The sequence below is a fragment of the Ambystoma mexicanum genome, chromosome 8 (assembly GCF_040938575.1).
Source record: "Ambystoma mexicanum isolate Mex_15411 chromosome 8, UKY_AmexF1_1, whole genome shotgun sequence".
Lineage (NCBI taxonomy): Eukaryota > Metazoa > Chordata > Amphibia > Caudata > Ambystomatidae > Ambystoma > Ambystoma mexicanum.
This window is the reverse complement of record NC_090929.1, coordinates 1,155,597,645-1,155,611,301: the sequence shown is the minus strand read 5'-3', so window position 1 is coordinate 1,155,611,301 and position 13,657 is coordinate 1,155,597,645.

Genomic DNA, 13,657 nt, shown 5'->3' with positions numbered 1-13,657 from the left:
TGCTAGGTCTTATTCTCCTCCTCCCAGCTCCCACCTATGGCAAGGTCAGTGTACTTAATATGTGTCTCGGCTACTGTTTATAATAATAATTTAGCATTTATATAGCGCTACAAACCCTCAGGCATCTGAGTACTGCTATTACTACCCACGGTGTGTGGTGCTCATTTATTGACCTCGGAAGGATGAAAGGCTGAGTTTGGCCCTGCCGGGATTCTAACCTGTGTCAGCAGGCTCTGCACAGATGTCAAAGCGATCGCTCTACTCGCTGTGCTATCGACACCCTGACTCGACTTGATTTCTAAAATCGCTGCAAAAATATCGCCTGTAGAAAGAATCGTGGCAAAAATGCTGTGGTTTGACCCGTTAAAGGTGTACCCCATTACAGCATTTAAGGGGAGCAGGGGTCGCGGGGGTGTCCCCCACTCTCCTTAAATGGTACAATGGGTCCAGGGGTTGCAGGGGTGTCCCCTGCATCCTTTACATGGATTGCAGCTTCGAAACCACAGCATTTTTGCAGCAATATTTTGTGTTCATGTCCATTTTTTGCCACAATTTTAACACATGGAACCTTTCCAGTGTAGCTAGAGCCGAGCCAGAGCAAGAAATTTGGCTTCAGAAAGTCTCAAGCCCTCATTGACTTTGCCACCTCTTACTAAATATAAATGTCGCACATTTTCTCAAAATCAAAACATCTCAATCTGTCATAGTTCAACAAAATGTCATCTGGTTAAATCAAAGCTAATCTCAACTAAAAGTCGTAGTTATAAATGTATGTGTGTATGTGGTTAATTTCCCTCAGTAAAAGAATGACCTAATGAAGAAAACAATAAAGTAACCCTACAATACTTACAAAGTGTGAAAAGGATTTGTGCTGGTACCATAAACACTTGCTAACTTGAGAGCATCAGGAAGGTAGGACCCCTGCCTAGTTTTGGATTTCTCCTCCAAGTGGTTCCCTGGCAGTAAATACTCGGGTGTGGACTGGGAACCCAAAGAGGATCTGGAAATAATATTCAAAGTGGCCCCATCTTACACGTGTTCAGCAAGCCCAACCACTTTCCTATAAGAACATCTGGCAATTAAAAAAGTTACCACACAAAAAGTCCCAGGGTGCAGGGGACTACTGGGAAATCTCCAGAGATTCCCGATAGGCCAGTCCACCCCTGGGCATAATGGCTTTAGTCCAGACAGGCTGCAGCTTTAAATGACTGATTTTCCGAATCGTAGGAGATTGTTTCTCCAGAGCAGGACCACTCACTAGGACAATCAGTGAGAGTCAAAGATTTTGCGCTCCTGGTCCCATTCCTCCTGGCCCGGGAAATGTATTGGTCAGTGTGCTGGATTGCTTATCAAACTATTTTGTGATCACTATCTTGAAGATGTGCAACAGTAAATCAGTAGAGGGTGAACTCCTACTGTGCAATGGAACTACAATGTGGTTCTAATCTGATCCCAGTTGAAAGTGCAAATGTGTAGGATTGTTGTAGAGCACAGAATGGGATTGTGAAACACTTACTATAATATACAGCTGGGATGTTGCTAGTTCTTGATTTAAGTACTCGCCCTGTATGTGAGTTTTAAAGCCTGTCAGATAGAACACATGGCACTGCGGGTTGCAGACACTTCATCACAAGTCATCTGGCCATTTTTAACAATACTTTTTCAAGGGAACTTGAAAGGTGGTAACCAAATGATATACGAGCTATATTCTCAAGGGGAGGGGCAGAGGAGGACAGCATTGCCTTGTGAAATGGTAAGCAAGTGGAGGCATGATACACGCTTGATACACATGTGTCACATCATGCTCACATAGATAGATAACAATATATGCAGTTGAATTCGTTTTGATTGTTGATGAACATAAATTCAAGGGGTTTTCCACTGAGCTGGAGATACATTTGCACAGTGTTTCGTAGGGTGCAGCTGTGTTTGGGAATACTGTCCACAGACATGCACAGTGATGGCAGGGGCGTCAGATGTCAATGCTATACCACCGCTTTAAAATAAACGCCGGCATTACCTGCTGGAAAGAGCATCATTCTGGACGCCTGCCTTCTGGCCTCTGACTCTTGGTCCCTTTCCTTCCCCAGTCCCGGGTGTTAAGGATTTGGGTGTGAAACGTTCTGCTCCACTGTCTATGGAGGCCCAAGTTGGGGTAGTTTGTCAGCAGGCTTCTTCCATCTTAAAACGTTCCGCAAGGTCCTCCCACCCACCCCAGTACAGCTTCCTGCTCCGGTGGCCTCGGCTTGGGTCATTTCTTCTATTGACTACTGCAATTCTTTGTTTTTGGCTCATCCTGCCCATCTGCTGCGACGTTTACAAGTTCTGCAGAATTCTGCTGCCTGCGTGGCTACTTCCACACCTCACTCCGCCCACATCTTGCCTTCGCTACAGAGGCTTCATTGGCTTCAGGTAGCCCAGTGCACTTTCATGGTCCACCATGCCTTTTATGCACAAGGTGCAGAATATCTTGCAACAAAATTCTGCCCATATGTTCCTGAGCAAGCTCTGAGCTCTGCAAATGCTCTTCTCGTCCCCATCCCGAGGTTTAAATCTAGTTGGTGTGCTCGCCGCTCCTTTTCTGTCGCAGCTACTTCCCTGTGGAATTCTCTCCCCCCAGACGCTGCAGGCAATCTCCACACACTTTTCTTTTCGTCAGGCATGGAACACCCACTTATTTTAGGTAGTCGTCTCTCTTCTTTCAAGATTAGCACCAAGATGCCTTTTTGGTGAATGCAACGCTCTACAAATTCCATTAACACGACATAACATCATTCATCTTGGAAACATCAGTTTATTAGTGGGCTCTTCGTGCACCTAAGAGCGCTTGTTGTCGATGAGTGACTGTTTCACATTGGCCACATGAAGAAACGTTAAATGATGGTGGGGTGGTGGACCGGCATAAACAATGTGACAACTTAGTATATGAAGATGAAGTAACTTTAATTTGTGGAATGCTTTTGTCTAAAACATTAAACCCTTTTTTACTGTTTGGTCATAGAAATAGGGTGCATGTTGTATTCCAAAACAATAACATTAGAACAAAAAGTACAAACACTTTGAAGAAAAACATTGCATCATCTGTTGCTCTTTGACCGCATGAGACTTATCAGCACCCCTCTTCCTCCTTGCACTCCATCCATGATGGAGAACAACAGTCACAGGTAAGTAACTTGTTCCTTCACCCCTTTACATACACCTCTCAAACTCTAACGAAACACAACCACAACCCTATAGCACAACAAACCGCACAAACTTCCCAACACCTCAACAACAAAACAAACCACACATTGTTAGGCGGAAACCTGTGCAGTTCCCTCTGGGACCACTGCAAAAGATTTAGCACTACAGGTGTTTGACAGTAAACCCTCTTGGTAGCAGTCTGTACCACACAAATTCACTTGGTAGCTGTGGCTGAGCAGTCAGACCTCTCTCAAGAAGAGTTAAGCAGTATGTGGAGTATACAATATAGGGCAATTCTTCACAGTAAGACAAGCAAACACGCAACGAGACTCAGTGTAAAGATATTCAGGTATTTATTTATAACGGAACATGTACGGAAAACACTATGGCACTATCACGGCAAACCCTTCAATCACAATTACTCTACGAAGAAGAAACGATCAATCCCTCTAACAATATTTCGACAAGTCTAGGTTGTACCAGCATCACTTAATTGGCAGACAGAGGTGTATGCCTTAACCTAGATGTCACTCTAATATTAGTTAGGACGGGAGAGAAAAATAAGCAGGTTACGAAATCAACACAGTTCAATACTTCACGGGAAAAATGCAAGGCAAGAAGGCAAGAACCACAATAGATCATAAAGTTCAGAGGACAGGCCCACTCGGAGAGAGGCAAGGCGATATGTCCCAAAAAGTCTCTAGGGGAAATGCGTTCGAGTCTTTGTAGCAAATTGTTATCGGCAGATTGAACCAGTTCAGAACAATACGTGAGAAAGCTTGGAGGCGACCCAACGGAAAGGAGAGGATTAAGACACCTCACTCGAACCGATCGAAAGGGAAGCCAGGCGGACACGGTACCTTGTTTGTGGAGAGACAGCTCCGGCGGGGATAGTTGTTCCTGGTGGTGGATGCACGTCGGGTCTTTGCCAAGAGTAGAGATGATCTCGTCGTCGAAGAAAAGTGAAGTCCGGTGCACCACCAGGGAAGAGACCAGCCGCGGAGTGCTCCGTCACAAGGCACCACCTTTTGGTCGCGGTACAGGGGTAGTGGCTATCCGGTTGCCGAGGTGCTCTGCACGGGCAATTCGACCACTGCGTCCTGAGGCGAAGAAAAAGCAAAGGGGAGTGGTTGTTCCCACCAGTCAGGGGAAGAGACTCTCCGGCAGGGAGATCTCCTCTGTCGTCGGGAAGTGGTGAGTCGGTTCCGCAGGGCTCCACCGGAGGTGTCGTCGTGCAGGTCGGCTCAGCGTTACCCTCGTCGGATTCTTAGGTCCTGTGGCGACTTCTGAAGATCCAGTCCCAAAAGCCCTGCTTTTATGCAGAAAACCCCCATTCATTCTGCCTAGCTGTTAATCAACACATGCTAAGGGGTGAGCGGGGAGGCTCACCACTTGGGCCAATCACACCAGAGTGCGACCGGAGTTGGCAAGGCAACTCGGTCCAGGGTGCCTAAACCCCCTCCCACACCCCTGTGGTAACCCAGACAGAATGGCACCACTTTGGAGGGTCTCTGTACAGAGGCCCGCCAAAAGTGGAACAAAGGGCTCAACCTTTGGTTTAGGAGTCACAGAGATGAACACAGACGCCATTTTAAAAACCAAGTTCTGGCAGAAAATACCATCCGATAAACTTATTTAAGATAAGTAGACCGGTGGTACATTAGAAACTAACGAGGAAAAGTATCAATCTCTAACAATGGGACGAATCCCATAGGGTTATGTTCGGGGTCGAACATAACAATAAGTTTCCACTGCCACCAGCCAAAACTTGACGAGGGGGGACGGGACAGTGCCCCCTCGAGTAACAGATCCAGGAGTAATCGAATTACCCCTACTAGTACGCCCACAATAAGATGGTTTGTACTAGTTCTGTTAGTAAATTTAGGTCTAGTAAAGCCAATGGTGACTTCACATGCCCGGGGAGACAGTAGTCAGTCCCCGGGTATGGAGTCTATGGTGGAGGTCCGCTAGGACGCCCCAGTGTTACGGCACGTAGGGTGCGGTGTAACACACATAGAAAAACATATGAGAGCCTATGGAGTAAAAGACCCCATAGCCCATAGAACACATTGACATTCAAAGGAATTACACACATTCATGTCCAAGAGTGGGAGGAAAAGAGTCTCACTCTTGGCAGGATGGAAAAAAACAACTCCAGAAATCCAGCAAAGCTGCTGGGGGACTCACTAGGTTAGGAAATTCAGCCTAAACAGAGAATTCTCCATAACATACATACACTTGCACAACAGCACACAACGGCTACCGACCGGAAAGCACCCCAAGCCCAACGAACATTGTTAACCAGGCTGAGGCTGCCAACGGCACATCACTGAGCTCTTGCACTTTTCCCGCTCGTTCTCAGTAACTCATCCCCCTTCCCTTTTCAGAGCCGCCAGAGCACCAGGGGACCACTCCGGTGGTGAAAGTTTGCGGTACAAATATTCTTTAACGTTAACCATAACATAACATTAACATGATCAAAATAAGACAGCCAGCATCAGTTCGGACGCTCATATACATTCAGCCATATGCCAACTACTCATCCACTATATCATCCCATCACGTCGCCTTCTCACACCTTCTCACGCTCGTAGAATGAACCTCTTTAGCATGAAAGGAGCATTACACCTGTGTCCCGTGTGGAAAAATAAAATCCATGTGTCCAACTCATCTAGAATCTCACCAGCACAGCCAGTGGGTACCCCTGAATCGGCACTCTTCAACCCAACCCGATTTGCACCTCTCCCCTCCCTCTTTTCCCACTAATTCCATACTACACAGTAGTTTAGGTATTCATCCAGTGGACATATGGTGAATTGAGCATCATGTATAGTTTAGAGCAGTGGTCTTCAAACTGTGGTGCTGGCCCTCCTTGGGGGGGGCAAAGGATGGCCAAGAGGGGTGCGAGGCTCTTAAAAAAATGACTACGGTGACTGATTTCAATAGAAAATATAAGCCAAAATGGCGTGAGGGGGGGGGGGCAGCAACACTATTTTTCACTAAAGGGGGTGCTGGACAACAATATTTTAACTCAAGGGGGGGCTGAGCATGAACATTTTTGGATACCACAGGTTTTGGGGCCGTGTGGAAAGTATGTACACAGTGGCAAGAAAAGGACGACTTTTTGTACAATTTACGCTGAGCTGTGTTACAAACGTAGTCAACCCGCACAAGGAAACTAAAATCCATACACGTGTCATATTTCTGTATTGATTTGCAAGTCAAGTCTGGCAAAAGGGAAAATGGCTTAATCGATGTCCTGTTTGAAACCCCAGAAGATATGAAAGCGTCAGACGTGCGGGTTTGAAAGAAACAATATGGACGGTATTCAAAACAGCGTGAAGCCTTCCAGAAACACTGCGGCACTTAAAAATCAAGTCACAGAACTAGGCCTTGGGGAGAAGGTGCAGAAAATGTACAGTAATTAACAAGAGCCTAATGTCGCAAGTATTGCTTGGAATGGACAATACAGACAGATTCAACCATGACCGGAAGGAGAACAAAGAGTATCAACAAAGCGCATCAAACAGTCAAATCAATGTATATGCGCGGCCTAGGGGGGAAAAGGCTCAAAGAAAGCATTTCACTGTATTCTTCCCTGCACACTACACGATTTCTCTAAGTGGCGCTGTCAACTGAGTACTGAATTCTGAATGTTATTGAATTGCCATTTGTGACTGTTTGAGTGTTCGAGACGAAGACGTGGAACAGCTCTCCCATTTTAAGAAAGCAAACAATGAATATAGCCCTCAGGTGATTTGGTAAAGCAGACGTTATTTAAGAGCAATGTTATACTGTTATACTTTACAGCACCATCTTTGGAAAGTTGATAAAGGTCAATAAGTGACTCGAAAAAAAGAGAAATGTAAACGTATGTCCTGGTGCATTCAAAAAAGAAATGCTTTCACATTAACAGAATAATGAAAAACTTACTTAAAAAATATTAAAAATTAAAATAATGAAAAACTTAAGTTTTGTATGTCTTCATCAGGAAGCCATTTTAAAATATTAGAACCCTGAACGGGTGTGGAAACCAATCAGATTGCTCCAAACCCAGGTTGAATCTATCAGAGCAAGCTGTGAGCTGCATGCAGCCGCCCTTTTGCCCGACTCGGCTACTGGCCGTGCTCCTGCCAGTCACTCCCTTAGACCTCTGGCACCGTGGCCCAACTTGCCTTCGTGCCACCGGCACTCCTTTTTCGCAGCCACGTCCCACTGAACCGGCCGTGGAGTTTCATGGCAGCTGCGTTTGACAAGGTTTTCCCTCCCAAACAATGGGATGCATGCTCACCACAGCCCACTCATAGAATAACCGCCCATTCAATGTCTTCTGCGCGCAGGCCTATTCACTCGGCCCTCAGACTGTCATGCCCGGTCTGAACAGGTGTTTATTGCTTAAATGTTTTTCAAAATGCTGAAGTCTCCTGATCATATTCCACTGGCTTCAAGTCATTTTCTCTGCCTTCAGTGAGCAACCAATGGACTAACAGGCCGAGGACGCCACTAGCTCTCCTGCGATGTCCGCACAGGCTGTATATATTAAGGGCCGATTCATGGAATATTTGCACTGCTGAAAAGTGACTTTGCACTACTAAAAAGTGACTTTGCACTACCGACACAAACCCTGATTGTGAACTGTGCAAAGTGTATTTTTTCAGTGCAAAGTCAGTGCAGTTATGTTTGCAGCACAAAATTAACTTTGCACGGACTTTGCCTGGAACAAATCCACTTTGCGCAGTTCCATGAATCAGGGTTTTTGTTGGCAGTGCAAACCGGGCAAACAATTCCATGAACCGGGCCCTAAAGATCAAATAACAGAAGTCAGAATCTCACAAACATGATTTGTATGACACGATGAAAAGTACACCCGGTGCAAAACACACGGGGGTGAATTTCAACACGCACAAGTGAATTTCTATATGTGCTTGTAAAACAATAAAATTGAGTTTGATGAATCGTAAAAGACTAAAATACCCCAACTAATGACCGTGCGGTTGCAGGGCCGCAGGAACCTGATGTATCCTTACCATATCTTACTAACCCAATGTTGCAGTTTTCTGCAATTCAGGACACTATGCAACAGACAACCAAACAGTGCTAAAACCAGTGCATAAGGTCTGGGCACAAGCTGGCCCCTCGCCTTAACAATAGTTTTTGGGCGTGTAATTTCTACTGGCCCTTATGGAAGCAAGCAAAGAATGCATAGGCATCCATCTGTCTGTGATCTGCAGGACCTGACAGTCCCGCCAACCCCAGAAGGACCAGGTGGCAATAGATGATGTGCATGAAACAAACGTAACAGTCTCCCAGCAGTGATGGACGTTCTGACCTCCCAGGACCACTCCTAAGGACCGCAACCCTGCTAGTGAACCAAATAGTCCACCCACAGTCTCTGTGTTCCTGAATCTTGGACTGGAGGAAGTGGGGTAAATAGCCAACCATGAGAAGGCTTTACAACGGATCTGTGAAACAAAGGGTCAATGTTCCTGTAGGATTGTTTAGTGTGTTTTTGGAGTACAGCGCCACTACACAGGATCAATGTATAGCATTTTTTTCATGCAGCACCACTGCATGGGTTTGGTGCATTGCTACAATGTGGTACAGCAAGACATGTGTTATTGAGCATTTTTTTATGCAGCGCCACTGCATGGGTTTGATGCAATTGCTTCAAGCTATGTGTTGCCAGTGCAACATATGGATATGTAAACGAAGACAGGCTACACAGGTTAAAAACAAATCATTTTCTCATTTAAAAGCGCATTTTATTTTTCATATTCAAAATGCACACAATTTTTTTTTCTTTTCATCTGAAATGCCTATGTTGCAAGAGACACATTTGAAGATTAATGAACTAATATAATTAACCGTACTAACATGATTCTAACTTCTTAATAATATAATGTGTTCTCCACTGCAAAATGAGGCAGGCTGAAACTCATTTCAGACTGTGTGCAGATTTTTTCTTTCTTCTTGTTTTTCTGTGCTGCTTTGTCCACAGTATTTGCAGGAAGCAAGGATTCGACTAGCAGGAAATCAGTTTTGTTATAGTTGCTTACTGTAAAAGATTTCTATTGTGTGCAGAGGGTGGATAGGACATGATAGAATGTTATTGGTTAGGATCCTTTGGTAGGAGGTAACCAGAGTTTTCATGTATAATCTCGGGGAAGAAGCTAGCAGACGACATCTTGGAACAGCTCGGAGAAGGACTGGGTTGATAGCTGGGGATGCCTGATTCCTAAAGCAGATTCAATACTGCTACAGAGGCTGGGATTTCCAGTCAACAAGTCCCAGTTTGAGTGACAGCAAATGCTTGTCCTTGCTGGGTGAACCCCTCCAGAAGGCGACCAGCCAAAGAAGTTACATGCTGAACAAGCCTGGTAATTATCCCGCTGAAGTGTGGGGGCTGTGTGTATGTGTGCGAAAATATTCAGTCAGAGTAGGAGAGGAGATTCCTGTGTTTTAACCACATGTTTAATGTTGCAAATTGAATTCTTGTTCCTCGCCACTCTCTTTTAATTTTGTTACAGATAATGTTGTTACTCTGAGTTTTCCATTTATTTCTGTAAAAAAAGAGTAAGCTCGTGTTGAAATGCAAGTTTTATAATACAAAAAAATTATCTGAAAGCAGGCGGGAAGTGTGTTTCATTTTTATCTTGCCCTTTGTGCATCTATCATTATAACGCTGGTAATATGGGAAGATCTTTGCACAGTGCAATTGTCATTTTTAAAAGTTGCTAAAAGATAAGACATGGCGGTAGCTGTGTGCATGAATCCATTCAGTGTATGAGTGCGTGTGTTTTTTCTGAATGGAACATAATAATAACAAAATGAAATAGCCTGCTGCCGAAGGTCTATGAGTCGGCAGAAAGAGAGGCCCTGGACATAGCTCACCAAACGTAAATAAGTTGGTGATAAATTCCACATATAGCTTGCTGTCGTAGATAAGTCAGTGAGAACAGCCCATGGTGGCACTCCAATTGGAAATGTGGTGTTTCTGAAATGCAAGCCTGAGGTCTCTCTAGTGATCACACGAACAAACTAAACAAAAATAAGGGGTTCTGGATATTGTGGTCACATATATAAAACAAAGGATTTATGCTCATCCATAAATACCACCAATAACGCATACCAACATAATGTATACCACTAAATGTATCAGTGTGCTGAAATAATATATGTATACTATAGTACTATATACCAAATCTAATCTGAATGCAAAGAGTGATTATTACTGAATTATTTTCATTTTGGCAGTAAGAAAATACCGCTAGGCCCCAGATCTATACAAAATACCCAACATATTTATGGTGCGTTGCAGGCCGGGAAAGTGATCACAGAGCACCTACTGGGCGTGGCAAGTGTGTCTCACACTGCCATTTGTACATTAAGGGAACCCATTTTATAATAACATCGTGTTACTAAAACGAATTTCAGAATGTCACAAATGGAAACCACATTCTCAGACCTAGTGCAATATTTAGAGGCAAAGTTGTTTGCACATGGGACGTGGTCATCGAACAGTACCTTGGAATGGCATGACCGCATTCAGGGTGAGGTGCAGAAAGAAAAACTAGACAATATTTTTGCAGACGACAGCATAATTCAGGTCTGCCTTACAAGGTTATTGAATGCAGCCGATAAAACTGCAGAGAAAGACTGTTTAATACGGCTATGCTCCAAGATCTGGTTTATTTTGAATAGGTCCCTGCAAATGCAAGAAAATGATAACCAGCTAATTAACAGGTTAAAGACTGATTTAGATGGGGCAAGCAAAAAAGAGGAGATGTTAAGAGCAGAATTGGATGTATGCCAAAAAGACATGCAATTAAAATGCAGAGATTTTGATGCTCAGTTGTCCAAAAGCAAGAAACAATTTGGGGACACTGAGCAAGAATTGGTACACTTAAAAGCCTTAGTGGACCACATTAGACAGGATAAAGATGAGATTGTTTCAGAAATGCAGATTTTACAAAAAGAACATTTTGAAAAAGAAAGTGATCTCCAAGGTGCAGAGCAAGAAATGGTTAAAATTATTCAAGAAAAATACAAGAGAAACAAAGAATTCAATGAATGCCAAATGCAAATGTGCGACATGCAGGAGGTAATAAATACAATGAGTGATGAAAACAACTATCTGCAAAATGAAGCACGCAGGCTCCTTAAAAAGTGCAAAGACTTAGAAAAACAAATGTGCATTCCCAGGTCCCAGGAGAGGCGGCAGGGTAATACATTCAATAGAGTGGAAGTGAATTCTAGTTCTGCCCAAAGAGCTAGTGCTCCAGTGACTGGGCCGGTGACTGAACTTGGTTGCAGCGCCCTTGGGGGATTTGATACTCCCATTGGGGGCAGCCACCAATCCCATACACCTGAAACCAGGATTGAATTACAAAGTGGTGCAATTCCATGTATTGCAACAAGTAGCCCCATAAAGATAATGAAATCCATTAAAGCCCTGATCAAACCATTTAAAAAAGGAGGGGAATGCTGCATTGAGGATCACTTAGAAGCGGTTCATGTCATTTTTAAAGCACTCCAGATACCTAAGGAACAGTACAGACAATATTTTCATTTAACCTTAGATGCCCCGACGGCCAGCATCATAAGGGGATTAAATGAACAGCAGAATATGACATGTGTGGAGTTTGAAAAAGAAATTAGGCGTCATTTTTCTCCTTTTCAGTCATTGCAAGAGGCAAAGAAAGTCGCTTACACAATCACTGCTGGGCCTAACACATCCCCTCATCAATTTTTACAGGACTTAAAAAGGGCATTTTCTCGCTTTGATGTATCTTTTGACCCCAATTCCAATGAGTTTAAAACTGCCTACTTCTATGGGCTACAGAAAGACATCATTTCACAATTGGTCTGTGAATTTGACCGTGACAAGTCCCTTGAATGGATTGTACATCAAAGCACAAAACTATATGAGGTACTCTATTGTCAGGGTAGAGAAAGTGATAAAATGAAAGATATTAGACCTAAATCTAAACAACCCTCAGCCACAGTGATGGAAATTAGGTCAGCCAAAATGTCCCTTGAGTCTGCTCAAAGTCCAGGCAAAAATAATTTGGCACCTGAACAAAGGGTTAATCAACAAAGGTCATCACACTCTGCACCAATGTTCCAATCACATGATCCTAGTAATAGGGAGAGCTACATCAGCCCTAGGTATTTAGGGGATAGACCCCGGGCAGGATATCGGCCTGATATGTCAGGTATGAATAATAACCAAATAACCAAAAACAAAATCAAGATCAAAGAAATGAGGGTCCCTACCAGACATTGGGGACACAGAGCAGATTTGATCTCAACACCATGAGATATGGTAATCAGGATAGACCCCGATATGTGGATCGATTTGCTGATAATGGGAATCAACAAAGGGGTCAGTACCCACAACATGAGAGACAGGACATGAGACAGAACATGAATTAAACTCCACGTCAGTACAATGATTCCTCACCAGGGGACTACAACCAAAGGATGAGTGCACCCCGCTCCTCTCCACAAATGAGTCAAGAGTTCAGGAACCATCCCAATAGAAATCACTCACCTCAGAGTTATCAGAATAGATCCAATCAGGGGGAAAACAACCAATATCGACCTAGGCCACAGAAAGAGGATTCTAGAGAGATGGAAAGGTTCCAGTGCCTCGAGGCCCAAGTGAAAATGTTAGCTGAGCAAATAGGGAAGCTCTATACAGCGCAAAAACAACCATCCAAAGAGGGGGCTGATGGCCATAGCAATGACCGGGGGGCTTCTTCTGAAAAGTGACTAAGTACTCATGATACCTACAACGCCGAAAAGACAGATTGCCCTAATGTAATTTTGCATAATGACTCTGAGATGCCTAATGATGTAAAAGTGAAAGCACCAATGAATGAACATGTAATAGAAAGTGCAAATAATTCTAAAAGAGAGGTACGGTTTAACCTAGAGCTAAATCAAACATTGGAGATTTGTACAAATGAAATAAGAAAACCTGAAACTCCAAGAGAACAAAGAGACAGATTTAAGAAAAATGACTCATAGATGAATACCAGTGAACAGGGAGTAAGTGGGGATGCTATAGCTCCTTCCCTGGACAGTCAAAACGGTGAACAAACACAGACAGAAAAAGGAAATACTCAAAAGGAGGGTACAAATCAATCACCTGAAGAATTCTTTGAGCCACATATTTTTGAAGAAACTGAAAGGGCTGGTAAAACACTAAATGATCACAAATGCACAGAATTAAACAATGACAAAGTACTAAATGATGTTGTTACACATGTTCAGTTGGAAGGTTGTGATGTGGTCCCTGATGATACCCAGATGGGTGGGCGAACAGTGGCCACACTCCAAAAAACCTCTGAACATGGAGAAATGAATAAACTCTCTCGCACAGAAATGGGTAAAAAGGAGGGAAAAATGTCTTTCCATTTACCAATGTGCTTAGCCAAAAGTGAAAAAGGCCTGAGAAAGGTGAGCCCTG